This window comes from Antechinus flavipes, chromosome 2 (genome assembly GCF_016432865.1).
Source record: "Antechinus flavipes isolate AdamAnt ecotype Samford, QLD, Australia chromosome 2, AdamAnt_v2, whole genome shotgun sequence".
NCBI lineage: Eukaryota > Metazoa > Chordata > Mammalia > Dasyuromorphia > Dasyuridae > Antechinus > Antechinus flavipes.
The window spans coordinates 173,090,751-173,105,867 of record NC_067399.1 but is presented as its reverse complement, the minus strand read 5'-3'; positions in this window follow the sequence as shown (position 1 = coordinate 173,105,867).

The window sequence follows — 15,117 nt, the reverse complement described above, 5'->3', positions numbered from 1 at the left end:
CTGACTTCTCTATTTTTAGATGCGAATGTCTTCCAAGACACCTAGATTCATGCTCTTGAAGTCACCTTTGACTCTTCCCTTTCCTCATCCTCTATATATAATTAGCTGCCAAATCCTTCTAATTCTACCTCCAAATGATTTTTTAATCCATTATTTCTTCTCGAATCTTATAGCACAAGAAAATATCTCAGTACATTATAGTTACCTCTACTCAAACATATGTATTCTTTTAAAATGCAATTATAAAAATATCCAAAATAATAATAAGATGGTCATTTCTTAAGTATTCCCATAATCACCACAATCTGTTACTGTTTCCTCACCCTCATGTAGGTTATGCTACATCATCTTGCATACTAATTTTGTAAACATTAGGAAATTAGGAGTCAAGAGAGCTAAGTTCTACTCATAATTCTGTTTCTAATTAGCCCAGTAGGTCACCATGAAAAGATCACTTTCCCTACTTAGGACTCAGTTTCCTCATTTGAAAAATGAGAAAATTAGAATAAATGATCCTTAAGATTTCTTCCAGCTCTAACACTTTATGTGTCTATGGAAAAAGAAGGTACAGGGTCAGTGCTCCAAGAAAAAAGCAAAACAGATATTGTCCAACAAAACCAATGAAGTAAATGCTAAAGGAATTAGGATTATTTGGCCCAGCTGGAAAAGAGAAAGTTAAGGGGTGAGTTAATGGTTATTACTGTAGGGAGATGATCGGAACCAAATGTTTTCCATCTCCACTGGGGACAGAACAAGAGTAATTGGGTTTAATCTTCAGCATGAGGGGGTTAGGTTAGACATAAGGAAGAATTTCCTGACAACAAGGGTTGTTGGAAACTGAAATGGGCTGCTGAGAGAGTAAAACATCTCCAGAGAGCTTTAAAAAAAAAGGAAAAGTTCTCACACTTTTTGATAGTTTTGATGTGGCCCTGACTGTAGACAGAAGGTATAGATTAGTTGACTTCTCAAAAATTCCTTTTATGTCTCTGATTCTACCCTATGAATGTGAAGGCATAGTTAGTAGATATATACTTAGTTGTATCCTATGAATATATTCTGGAGAATTACCCCATGAGCCAAAATTGTGACAAATGATTTGGCATTAGTGAGGTTCTAAATGAACTTCTACTGTGTATGTGGTAGAGAACATTCATTTGCCGTACATCTATCCGAGATGTGGTGAAGAGTCATCTGGTGGGAATGTTCAGAGTAATGAGGTGTGGTTCATCTAGATTCTCCCTCCCTGGAAGTAGTTTCATCATCTAAGTAACTGGTATATTTTTTCTATTCTTTTCTTTTGTAATTATTTGAAGAAAAAATAAACAATATTTTATGTGGACTCCTTTTGGCCTCAAGATGGCTATGACGCATTCCCAAAACTAGTAACTCCACAATACCCTTAATGACTTGTCATTCTTACAATAAAATTTTTTTTTCTCGTCATCATTTCATGTTTGCTATAATTTTATTTCATTATTCTATTTTCTTTATTTACTTATTTCATTATCTCAATGAGTGTGATTTGTGGACTTCATCCACTTAAGGCAGTTTGCAACCCTCTATAGCTTTAGGGGATTGAGACTTGCTGTGCCTGAAGAATTCATCACCTTGTGGCCATCTTGGCCATGAGAATCTTCAAGCATAAATCTCCTTGGCCTTAGACAAAAGTTGAGAGATTTAAAGCTAAAAGTTAACCCAGAGGTCATTTTACAGATGAAGATATTCAGGCCCAAATAGATTAAGAGCCTTGTCCAGCTAAGATCATAGTTAGACAGAGCTGAGATGGAAACACAGGGCCTCTAACTTCAAGCCTAAAGCTCTTTCAACTGTTCCACAGGGGCACATAGTCCATCAATGAACCTGTCACCCAACCTGGCAGGAACTGCTGAAGATTTTTCTCTATTGACCAAATCTCTGGGAACCTAAAATCCTCTACGCAACAAGATAAAATGTTGGTGTAAGATTTTATTAAATGATTTTAATTAAATAAGAATAATTTACTTTTCCTTTTATGCCACTAATTTCTTCCCATTGAAACTTGCATTTTTTTTCAAGTGGGATGCCCTGTTTTCTGTGGTCTTTTCTCCACAACCTCTCTTTCTTGCCTTAGTTCTCATAACTACTTTTCAACCACTTGAGGTTTCAGCCAAAGTAAATTACTCATTTCAGTTTTATGGATATCTCATCTCCATGTATTCATACGTTTAGAAGGATCTTCTATATTATCTGCCTATTGAAATTCTTCTATAATATTCCAGCCAAAATTCCTTTTCTAATCTCACATTTTTAAGACATTTGGTTTATTCCCTCTTTGTATTCCAAGATGCTTTATGCAAATAATTGGTATCTCCCCTTCCCCACCAACCTCCCATTAGAAGACAAGAAAATAGTACAGAAATAACTAAACATACTGAGTTCATGAGTGTAGCCCTTGAATACTAAAAGAATGTAGCTGTTCATCAGCTAGGACTAACATAAATAATAACAATATTTGTATATTTCAACTTGTACACAGTGCTTTAAAAAAATACTATCTCACTTGATCTCCTCATTAGATAGTAAAATCCTTGAAGATAGGAACTGTTTACTTTTTTGGATAATCTGTGTTAATACAGTATCTGCAACATAGTAGGTATTTAATGTGTGTTTGATTGACTGTATGTTGTATGTTGTTGTCCACAACAACTCTGAGAAGTTGATGCTATCATTATTCTCATTTTATATAGAAGAAAACTGAGGTATATTAAGGTGAAATTACTTGCCCAGGATCATGCTTCTAATAAGTATTTGAGCACACACAGATTCAGTGATTTTTCTTTTTTTTTTTTTAACTTCAAGTTCAACACTCTATCCATTGTGATATCTAGCTGCATTTCCTACTGCATAGCGTGCTGATTTTAAGATCTGAATTCAAAATCTATTTCCAGAAAAAAAAGCAAAAATAATAAAATGTTTAAAAATTAGTAAAAAAAAAAAATTTGTTCCTCCAGTACTCACTGGCTGTGTAATTGTAGGCAAGTAACTTCTCTTCTTGACTTCAACTTTCTGATCTGAAGAATAGGGCTGAAGAATATTTAACAGCTATCTCATGATTATTGTTACTAGGATGGAAGACCTTAACCTGAAATGTTTAACAAATTAAAGCATTATATAAATGTTAGTTGACATTTTTAGAAGGGAGGTGGTACAATGTTACAATGCTTTGGTTTGAATTTGAGTCCTGCTTTAAGTACTTAATAACTATGTGAACCTGAATATAGTTACTAAGTATCTAAAACAAGCCTCAAATTCAAATAATCACTAACATTTATATAGTGCTTTAATTTATCTTTTCTCAAATGGTTTCTTCATGCATAAAGTAGGGATAGCATTACCTTCACAGAATTATGATCAGAACCAAATGAGTTAACATGTAAACTATTCTCAGCTACATAAGCAACAAGATGGCAAACTAAAAATTTCTCCATTGCCTATAGCTCTCAAATGTCTCCAAAATAGAAATTATACACCAAAGATAAAGAAATTTCAGCTCTTTTCATGCTCTAGCACAAGCAGAATTCAAAGAAAGATTAAAAACTAAAAACAAAAGCAAAAAAATAATAATAACCCCTCAAACCCCAGAAACTGACATCATCTCCCTGAACCTGAGTGCACTCAGCAGCTCTCTACTACCTCCCATACTTGTGGCAGTGAGATTGTACTAGCAGACCCAAGGACAGGCTTATGTTAAAATTGGCTCCTACACCCACTACCCTTCTTCCCCTTTCAAATGACTTGGAGACCCTGGCTGTAGGTTTTATCATGTTTTCTCATGCCTCAACAATCAGATTGGCAACAGCCTGTCAGGAGCAAAAGCCTGCTGGGTGCTTTCACCTAGAAGCAATAGTATTGAAAGTTCTGAACTAGCAGTTCCAAGGTAAGCAGGCTCTAAACTTCTGAGGCCAACAGGCTCCAAACTGCTAGTACTAGGCAAGAAAACTAAGGAACAGAGGGAGTGGGATAGGTTACTAGCACAATGTACTCTGAGCGTGGAGAGTTCAGCAGCACTCCACCTAGCTTGTGGGATAAAGCACAGCATCCATCTAAGGTCATTTCTGGCTACCCAAAAATCATTTGGCACAGCCCTGAATTCCCCAGTATGAGAAGAGGTTGATATACTCTGAGATTCTGGCCCAAGGAAACAAAAATCAGACGGGAAGGAGTCAAGAAGTGAGTAATAAAAAGATTTCAGGAAGAAGAAATCTCAAACAGATAGATCGACAGGAAAAACAGTAATAGATGGAAACATGGAGTCCAGACTAGTAAAGGAGTTTAGGCATGTATAAATAAATATTGCAAAATGAAAGAAAATGATCCAATGCATGGTGAAACAGGGGATTCTGTGGAATTGGAAGAAAACATGGAACTACAACATGCTATTCCTGAGTGCTTTAAAAGAGCAATTAATATTATGAAAGCAAAATTTAAATTTTGCATAGGAAATAAGTGAATAGAACAGAAAAACTTAAATCTGTAATGGAAAGCCTCAACAAAGAAACAAAAAAAGAGAATCAATTGGGAATCCATATGCATAGAAATGAAGGACAGCCTAAAAGAGAAGTAAAAAACAAAAATATTAAAAGTAAATATGTTTACTATGCAAGCAAATGGTAAGTATGTGTAGATAAACTCTAAGTATCATAAGTCCTTTAGAAGAATATGACAGGTTAAAAAACTGTAAACACCATAATGAAGGAAATTATAAAAGAGAACTGTCCAGAACTTCTAAATATATAAAATGAAATCCCAATGGAAAGAATTCACAGATTGCCTCCAGAAAAAAACCTAAGGCTGCAAACTCCAAGATACATAGTGATTAAATTTAATAATTCAATTCAGAAACAAGTTCTGCAAGTCATCAGAAGAAAGACCATCAACTGAAAAGGAAAGAGCATTCAAATAGCAAGAATTTTCCATACCCACTAGAAAAAAAAGGAGGAGGGAATAGAACAATGTGTTTGAAAGAGCACTGGAATGGAGATTATGTTCCAGGGTATCCTATCATAGAAATCTCATCATGTAGGACAAAAGATGGATTTGATAGTAAAGAAGAATTGGAAGCATTTTTATGAGGAGAAAGCATGTAAATATATTTCAAATATTAAAGTACTCTAAAAATACTAATCTTATTGTTATTAAGCCTTAAGATCATTCTTTCCTAATCCACTCATGGATCTTTTTTATCCCTAAAAATTTTGACTGTTTTTTTTTTGTTATTTATATATGCTTTTTTATCATTGACTGGTTTCTTTGGTAATTTATATATGCTTCTTCATATCTATGGATTTTTTAATGAAGACTGCACAGAGGTAAATCCTTTGTACATAAATGTGTGTTGGAGGGAGAGGGTGAGGTCATGTATACTTGTGTGTATCTGTGTGTGTATCACACACACACCAATGGTTTGTAAATTGTTGTTTTGTTTGGCCTTCATTCTTGAATATGACATTGACATCAAGGAAGTGATGCCATGACATATAAGTGAACTGGATTTAAGTTAGGGAGGGCTGTGAAAGACTTACTTTCTCCTCCAGAATCAATTGGGTCTACTGGCAAGATATAAATCAAGATGCCTGGAGATGGGCCTGGATATAGTGGGAAGATCCTGGTCTTTTTAAACCAAGGTTTTTAACAGGTCTTAGTTTGACTGAGGCAAAGCCTAATCAGCAATTAAGGGCAGGTGAGAAATGAAACAGAGAATGGCCTCTTATCTAGTCAAAAAAAAATTACATATACATGTATATGTGCATATATGTGTGTGCGTGTGTGTATGCATCTTGGAGAGAAAGTCTCTAAGGGTCTCTAGGTCTTTGGCCAAAACAGAAATACTTGCTATTTATATTCACTCTGAGCTAATCTGGGCCTAAACAATGATCACTCTGTGGGAAAACAGGGACACTGATACATTGTTAGTGAAATTGTGAACACATCTAGCCATTCTGGAGAGCGATTTGGAACTATGCTCAAAAAGTTATCAAACTGTGCATACCCTTTGATTCAGCAGTGTTTCTACTGGGCTTATACCCCAAAGAGATACTAAAGAAGGGAAAGGGACCTGTATGTGCCAAAATGTTTGTGGCAGCCCTGTTTGTAGTGGCTAGAAGCTGGAAAATGAATGGATGCCCATCAATTGGAGAATAGTTGAGTAAATTGTGGTATATGAACATTATGGAATATTATTGTTCTGTAAGAAATGACCAGCAGGATGAATACAGAGAGGACTGGCAAGACTTACATGAACTGATGCTAAGTGAAATGAGCAGAACCAGGAGATCCTTATATACCTCAACAATGATACTGTATGAAGATGTATTCTGATGGAAGTGGATCTCTTCAATAAAGAGATCTAAATCAGTTTCAATTGATCAAGGATGGACAAAAGCAGCTACACCCAGAGAAAGAACACTGAGAAATGAATATAAACTGCTTGCATTTTTGTTTTTCTTCCCAGGTTATTTATACCTTCTGAATCCAATTCTCCCTATGCAGCAAGAGAACTGTTTGGTTCTGCACACATATATTGTATCTAGGATATACTGTAACCTATTTAACATCAAAAGGACTGCTTGCCATCTGGGGGAGGGGGTAAAGGGAGGGAGGGGAAAATCAGAACAGAAGTGAGTGCAAGGGATAATGTAAAAAATTACCCTGGCATGGGTTCTGTCGATAAAAAATTATTTTAAAATAAAAATAAAATCAAATAAAATCAAATCAAATCAAATAAAATAAAATAAAATAAAATAAAATAAACAATGATCACTCTGAGCTAATCTGGGCCCAAGCAATGATCAGATGGGACTTGGCCTGGGATCTACTGTTGGTCAGACAATGAAAGTCTGAGTGATTTGGGTTTAAGTCATGATCTTAGCCCCAAGACAACTTGTGACATTTTAGCAGTCAAATCTTCTTAAACCATTTTTGTTTCCAGTATGCCTTCTGATCTTTCTAAACCTCCCTGTTTTCTGAGTCAATCATCTTGAAGAAAATCAAGGATACCAGTGATGTCTGTATCACAAATTATATATTCTGCATTGTTCCAAAAGACAGAAGCATGACCAATTCATAAAAAAATATTGTTTCCATTTAACAAAAGAAATGCCTTAAAACAAAGGAAAGTTGCACCTAAACCCTCTTATTTCTCCAGAGAAACAAGTTCATTAACAAGTCATATTAACTAATTCAATTTCTCTGCTATCATAACTAATCACCGAGTTTTACTTAAACGTTTTGTAGTAATTAATCTCCTTACTACAATAAACACCAATCCAGTTTGACTTTTGAATCCTGGAGATATTACAAAGAATCTGCAAAAACAGTTGACTATTCAACTCCTAACTCTGTAAATGTGTCATAGGCATCCTGCAGAAGACTCTGCCCCATGGATACTCACTTTATTTATTATATTTCCCTCAACAATCTTTTTTTTTTTGCATGTCTGACTTTTTATTAATCACCTAGCATAGATCTTAAAATTCAAAGGAATTCCCAGCCCCTTTCTTTCAAGTAAGTAAGTCATCATCATTCCTATTTTTATAAATAAAACAGCTAAAACTCTTTATGGTAAAATGACTTGCCCAAGTTCTCATAGAGCTTGAATAAGGATTTGGCAGGAAACAGGAAAAGAGAATTAAAATGGCTATTTTTTTCTAATATTTCTTCTTACTCATAGTACCATCTTCATAAACATGAGGCTAATGCAGAAAAGAATGTTGTTTTTCCTATTAAATTTGTTATTAAAAGTTATGAAGTTAGTCAAATTGTCCTTTAGAACCACAACTATATTACAAATAACCTGCTTAGTTTTTAAGCAAGTTATATATAATAGAGATTCAATATTTCATATGCAATATAATCATCCTTTTTCTAGTATTTTATATGAAAATGTTCAGATTTGTTGGCATTTGTCTAGTTTTAAATAACAAAAAAAAAATTAAGACAAAAAAAAAAAAACAAAACCTAGCATCAATCAGAGTCTGTAAATAGTTTATGCTTACCCAACTGAGGTTTAGAAAAACAAGTTCATGGTAAATGTATCCAAAAATTCTTGTTTCCCCTGTTCAAGAATATAGTAGACATAATTTGTTCTCAATGAAATTTTAATGTTTCTAGTCATTGTTCTACAATCTAGTCATCTCTAGAATTATGAAAATTTTCTCCTTTACACAGTTAAATCTGAGAGTCATGTTAATGAATAATATAAATTTATACATGAGAGGATTGAGACCCAGAGAATTTCAATTACTTGCTCCAGATCAAAGTAACTGCATACTTTGCCTTTTCCTTTCAGACCACTCTCAAGTCTACTTATTGTGGTCCAAGTAGTTGTTTAATCTCTTAATTATTTATTTATTATAAATCAAGCTGTCATTCCAATATACTGGAATTACATCATACTTGAATCAAATAAATGCATAAGACTTGGACTTATGAACTGTACTGCAGAAAGTTGTTAAGATGGTTCTAGAATTTAAATAGTATCACACTGATAGTATAGTATAAACTGAGTAGTATTGCTGCTTCTCTGTATCCAAAGTAACACGTAGCACTCTGATTCCAAAAATCTTACAATTACTCAAATTACACATTGAGGTCATTTGTGAGTCCCTATTATTTCATATAGATTATTGGATTGGGGTACAATCCTCTTAAATTAAAAAAAAAAACTTTATCATCCAGAGTTATATATTAAAAATAAAAATAATTGGTATTGTATATTTTGACAACTTGCCTTGAGAAATGAGAAATGGTTGATTAAACATTTACTATCGGTCAAGGATTATGCTAAATTCTAGAATAATGATAGTTACCTGTACTTGAGATTTCACTGATATAGTGACCTCCTCCTTTACAGGTCTGCACCTTTTCTGCAACTTAAAGCCTAAGAGACTTACCTAGAGAGCACTGAGAAGTTAAAAATTTTCCCATGATCATCAGAGAGTATTTGTTTGAAGTATGTGTTATCTTCCAAGTCTTCCTGTCTCCAAATGCCAGCATTTTCTTCACTATGTGAAATTGCTTCTCAATTTCTTTGGGGACATGAACCCAAAAAGGGAAATGGTTCCCATTCTTACACTATCACTGAGGGATTCAACACATATGTAAAAGTTTATTACAAGAAAGTCCAGCAGACATTAGGCCAGAATAGTGGAATGGATGATTAGAACTGATGGTCTTCTTACCAAAAGAGTTACAAATAATGACTCCTAACTGATCCAAACAGTATGAGATACTTTGTCTAATCTGCATAAAAGTGGGTGGGAGTAGCATTTGGAGGAAGGCTAGAAAGGCCAGCCCACCAATACTGGGAAAAGAGAAGATTTGGCTTCCTTCCTACATGAGAGGTGATAAGTGAAGGGAAAGGGAGGACAAGAGACTTTGGCAGGAAGTTTGGATTAAAAGGAGTTTTCCACCCAGCATCCTGTTGGAGGGAAACATGAAAGGATCTAAATTGTCAGAATTGGCAGGGGAAAGAAGTAACTCAGAAGGAAAAGAGAAAAGTCAAAAAGAACCTTTATATAGGGTTAATGACACAGAGAGTTCCTAGCAAGTACCAATCAATCCTGAAGCATAGAATCATTCAGATAACATTCACAGTTAGAGGTACAACCAGGGGAAGTTTCAACTGAAACCCTAAATTTTGTCTGAAAATTTCAAGTGTGTTTCACTTACACTTACAAGGAATCCAAAATGTCAGAGTAATTGGGTGTTTGTATGCATCTCTGGGGTGAAAGTGAGACTCATTGTAATGTTAGGAGATTGCTCATCTAGAAATTCCCAATTCATTTTAGTTCTGAATAGAATTCCAAAAAAAAGGGATTCTATAAATCCAGAGACCTCTAAATGGCTCTGGGAAGAAAGTACAACACACCAGAAAGGGAGGCGAATGGTATTGCTTATGGACCACTATAACTCCATCATGTCTTTTATGCATCTCCTATGAAATAAAAATTTTTAAATGTCTATACCAAGTAGGAATTGTTACCTCAGGTGTTATACAGGAACTAAGAATTCTATACTTGTACCTATGGAGACCTAGATATGGTTTGGACAGTTAGGTGATACTCTAAGTAGAGTATTGATGCTGAAATCAGGAGGATGTATCTTCCTGAGTCCAACTCTCGCCTCAGACACTTAGTAGCTGTATGATTCTGGGCAAATCACTTAACCCTATTTGCCTCAGTTCACTAATCTGTAATATGAGCTAGAGAAGGAAATACTAAATTGCTCCAGTGTCTTTGTCAAGAAACTCTAAATGGGTTTTCACAAAGATATGGACACAACTGAAATGGCTGAACAATAAGACATTATCAAGCTAGATTCTGAGAAATCCCAGAAAAAACTTTAGTGTGTCAGGGGAGGAAAATGAGCCAATGAGGGATATTTTGGGAATCATCAGATTGAATCCAGAACCATGGAAGCACCAAGTTTTGGTATGATGGATAACGGGTTTCAAATGGTATCTTTAAGTATTGATAAAGTTGTTTTGACATGTGCTACTTAGTCCAACAATTAGTCAATACAATTCTGCTTTTCATGACTCTTTGTGTCAGTATAAAAGTCTGACATAGAAGAAATTATTTTCTATTAGCTTAATAAAATTGTATAGTTTACTTGGTAAATTTATGTGAAAAATTAATAATATCTATCACTTAAATAGCACCTACTCTCTACCACTGTGCTTTGAAAATATTATCATTTTTGACTTCCGGCCAAGATGGCGGAGAGGAAATACACTTCTGTGTAATCTCCGTGTTTTTCTCTCACTATTCATTTCATTTCATGCCTCTGAATTAATGCTCGACTGAAAAAAAACCATACAATTACTTACCAAGAGAAACCATCCTTGAGACTCGTCAAGAAAGGTCTGTTTTTGCGCGAGGGCGGGGACGGTATTTGGAAGCAGTCTGCGGGCAGCAGCGGCAACCAGAGCACAGATAGCAGCTCAGAACCGGGTGGAGCGGAAAGGGGGTAGGACGCGATCACAGCCGTCTCTGCGGTGAGAGCTTTGCTATAGGAGCAAGTCAGCAGCCCAGCAGAGAAGCTAAAAACACCGGGAGTGAAGAATACAATCCCAAACAGCTGGAGTTTCTCGGGACCTGGCCACCCCTCCCCCACAGTGTCTTAGCCCGCTCGGATCTCAGAGCGCTCGGATCTCAGTGCGCAGGCGCCATAGCACAGTAGGACCTGTGCCTCACGAATACCCTGCCCCTCCCCCAAAGAAAGCAGCCTCCATTCAAGGGGTTTTTTTTCCTTCTGTTTCTTTGATAGTTTGTCTTTGATAAATAGACAGAATGAGCAAGAAACTGAAAAAGAATTTAACCCTGGACAGCTTTTATACAGATAAAGAGCAGACTCCAAACCCTGAGGAGACTAAAAACAAACAGTCCCCAGGTGAATCCCCGAAGGAAGAGACCTTATGTCCCTCAGCACAGATGAATCTCATGGAGGAAATTAAAAAGGCTCTCACAAGGGAGCTAGAAGAAAAATGGGAAAAGGAGAGGGAGGCTCTGCAAAAGGAGAGGGAGGCTTGGCAAAAGAGCCTGGAGAAGTCAGTTAAAGAGAGAGTGGATAAAGAAACCAAATCCTTGAAAAATAGGATTAGTGAACTGGAAACAGAAAACAGCTCTCTAAAAAACAAAATTGGCGAAATGGAAAAAAATTCCACAGAACAAAAGAACTCAATTGGACAATTAGAAAAAGATCTTAAAAAAGTGAGTGAAGAAAATACCTCACTGAAAATCAGGGTCGAACAATTGGAATTGAATGACTCGAGGAGACAAGAAGAATCAGTCAAGCAAATCCAAAAAAATCAAACAATGGAAAAGGATGTGAAATACCTTCTGGGGAAGACAACAGACCTGGAAAACAGATCCAGGAGAGACAACCTGAGAATCATCGGACTTCCAGAAAAGTATGATGAAAAAAAAAGCCTGAACACTATCTTCCAGGAAATTATCAAAGAGAACTGCCCAGAAGTCATAGAAACAGAAGGTAAAATAGACATTGAAAGAATTCATCGATCCCCTACTGAAAGGGATCCTAAAATCAAAACACCAAGGAATATAGTGGCCAAATGCCAGAACCCTCAGGCAAAGGAAAAAATACTGCAAGCGGCTAGAAAAACCCAATTCAAGTATCAAGGAGCCACAATAAGGATCACCCAGGATCTGGCAGCATCCACATTAAAGGATCGAAGGGCCTGGAATATGATATTCCGAAAGGCTAAGGAACTTGGTATGCAACCAAAAATAACTTACCCAGCGAGATTGAGCATCTTTTTCCAGGGAAGAAGATGGACATTCAACGAAATAAGCGAATTTCATCTATTTCTGATGAAAAAGCCAGAACTTAACAAAAAATTTGATCTACAAGCACAGAACTCAAGAGAAATCTAAAAAGGTAAAGATTAATCTTGGGAACTATATTTCGGCTGTAAAGATGTATAAAGAATACATGTATACCTTGTTCTAGAAACTAGTTGTGGAAAGGACATTGTACTAGAAAAAAGGGAAAGTGGGGGTACTACATTTCATGAAGAGGCAAAGAAAACCTAGTAAATCTGAGAGAAAGAATGGAGAGGAATGAAAATAGTGAGTATTTTACTGCTTTCAGAATTGGCAGTAAGAGAAGAATTTTAGACATATTCAATCTATGGTGAAACTTCTCCCACCTCATTGAAAAGTGAGAAGGGAAAAGTGAAAAAGGAAGGAATAAGCTAAGTGGAAGGGAATACGGTAACTGGGAGGGAAAGGGGTAAGTTGGGGGGGGGGAACTCTAAGGGGGGGGAGGGATACTGAAAAAGGGAGGGCTGTGAGAAGCAAGGGGAGCTCACAAGCTTAATACTGGGAAGGGGGGTAAGGGAGGGGGTAAGGGAGTAAGAAGGGAGAAAAGCATAAACCGGGGTTAACAAGATGGCAAGTAATACAGAATTGGTCATTTTAACCATAAATGTGAACGGGGTAAACTCCTCTATAAAGAGGAAGCGGTTAGCAGAATGGATTAAAAGCCAGAATCCTACAATATGTTGTATACAGGAAACACACCTGAAGCGGGGTGATACATGCAGGTTAAAGGTAAAAGGTTGGAGCAAAATCTACTATGCTTCAGGTGAAGCCAAAAAAGCAGGGGTAGCCATCCTGATCTCAGATCAAGCTAAAGCAAAAATTGATCTAATCAAAAGAGATAAGGAAGGGCACTATATCTTGCTAAAGGGTAGAATGAATAATGAAGAAGTATCTATATTAAATATATATGCACCAAGTAGTGTAGCATCTAAATTCCTAAAAGAGAAATTAAGAGAGCTGCAAGAAGAAATAGACAGTAAAACTATAATAGTGGGAGATCTCAACCTTGCACTCTCAGAATTAGATAAATCAAACCACAAAATAAATAAGAAAGAAGTCAAAGAGATAAATAGAATACTAGAAAAATTAGATATGATAGATCTCTGGAGAAAATGTAATGGGGACAGAAAGGAGTACACCTTCTTTTCAGCAGTTCATGGAACTTATACAAAAATTGATCATATATTAGGACATAAAAACCTCAAACTCAAATGCAGTAAGGCAGAAATAGTGAATGCATCCTTTTCAGACCATGATGCATTGAAAATTACATTCAATAAAAAGCCACAGGAAAGTAGACCAAAAAATAATTGGAAACTAAATAATCTCATACTAAAGAATGATTGGGTGAAACAGCAAATTATAGACATAATTAATAACTTCATCCAAGAAAATGATAATAATGAGACATCATACCAAAATGTATGGGATGCAGCCAAAGCGGTAATAAGGGGAAATCTCATATCTCTAGAGGCCTATTTGTATAAAATAGAGAAAGAGAAGGTCAATGAATTGGGCTTGCAACTAAAAATGCTAGAAAAGGAACAAATTAAAAACCCCCAATCAAACACTAAACTTGAAATTCAAAAAATAAAAGGAGAGATCAATAAAATTGAAAGTAAAAAAACTATTGAATTGATTAATAAAACTAAGAGTTGGTTCTATGAAAAAACCAACAAAATAGACAAACCCTTAGTAAATCTGATTAAAAAAAGGAAAGAGGAAAATCAAATTGTTAGTCTTAAAAATGAAAAGGGAGAACTCACCACTAACGAAGAGGAAATTAGAGCAATAATTAGGAGTTACTTTGCCCAACTTTACGCCAATAAATTCGACAACTTAAAGGAAATAGAAGAATACCTCCAAAAATATAGCTTACCTAAACTAACAGAGGAAGAAGTAAATATCCTAAACACTCCTATCTCAGAAAAAGAAATAGAACAAACTATCAATCAACTCCCTAAGAAAAAAACCCCAGGACCAGATGGATTTACATCTGAATTCTATCAAACATTTAAAGATCAATTAACTCCAATGCTAAATAAACTATTTGAAGAAGTAGGGATTGAAGGAGTCCTACCAAACTCCTTTTATGACACAGATATGGTACTGATACCTAAACCAGGTAGGCTGAAAACAGAGAAAGAAAATTATAGACCAATCTCCCTAATGAATATTGATGCTAAAATCTTAAATAAAATATTAGCAAAAAGATTACAGAAAATCATCCCCAGGATAATACACTATGACCAAGTAGGATTTATACCAGGAATGCAGGGCTGGTTCAATATTAGGAAAACTATTAACATAATTGACTATATCAACAACCAACCAAACAAAAACCATATGATCATTTCAATAGATGCAGAAAAAGCATTTGATAAAATCCAACAGCCATTCCTAATAAAAACACTTGAGAGCATAGGAATAAAAGGACTTTTCCTTAAAATAGTTAGGAGCATATATTTTAAACCTTCAGTAAGCATCATATGCAATGGGGAAAAACTGGAACCTTTCCCGGTAAGATCTGGAGTGAAGCAAGGTTGCCCACTATCACCATTATTATTCAATATTGTATTAGAAACACTGGCCTCTGCAATAAGAGTCGAGAAAGAGATTAAAGGAATTAGAGTAGGCAATGAGGAAACCAAACTATCACTCTTTGCAGATGATATGATGGTATACCTAGAAAACCCCAGAGATTCTACTAAAAAGCTATTAGAAATAATTCATA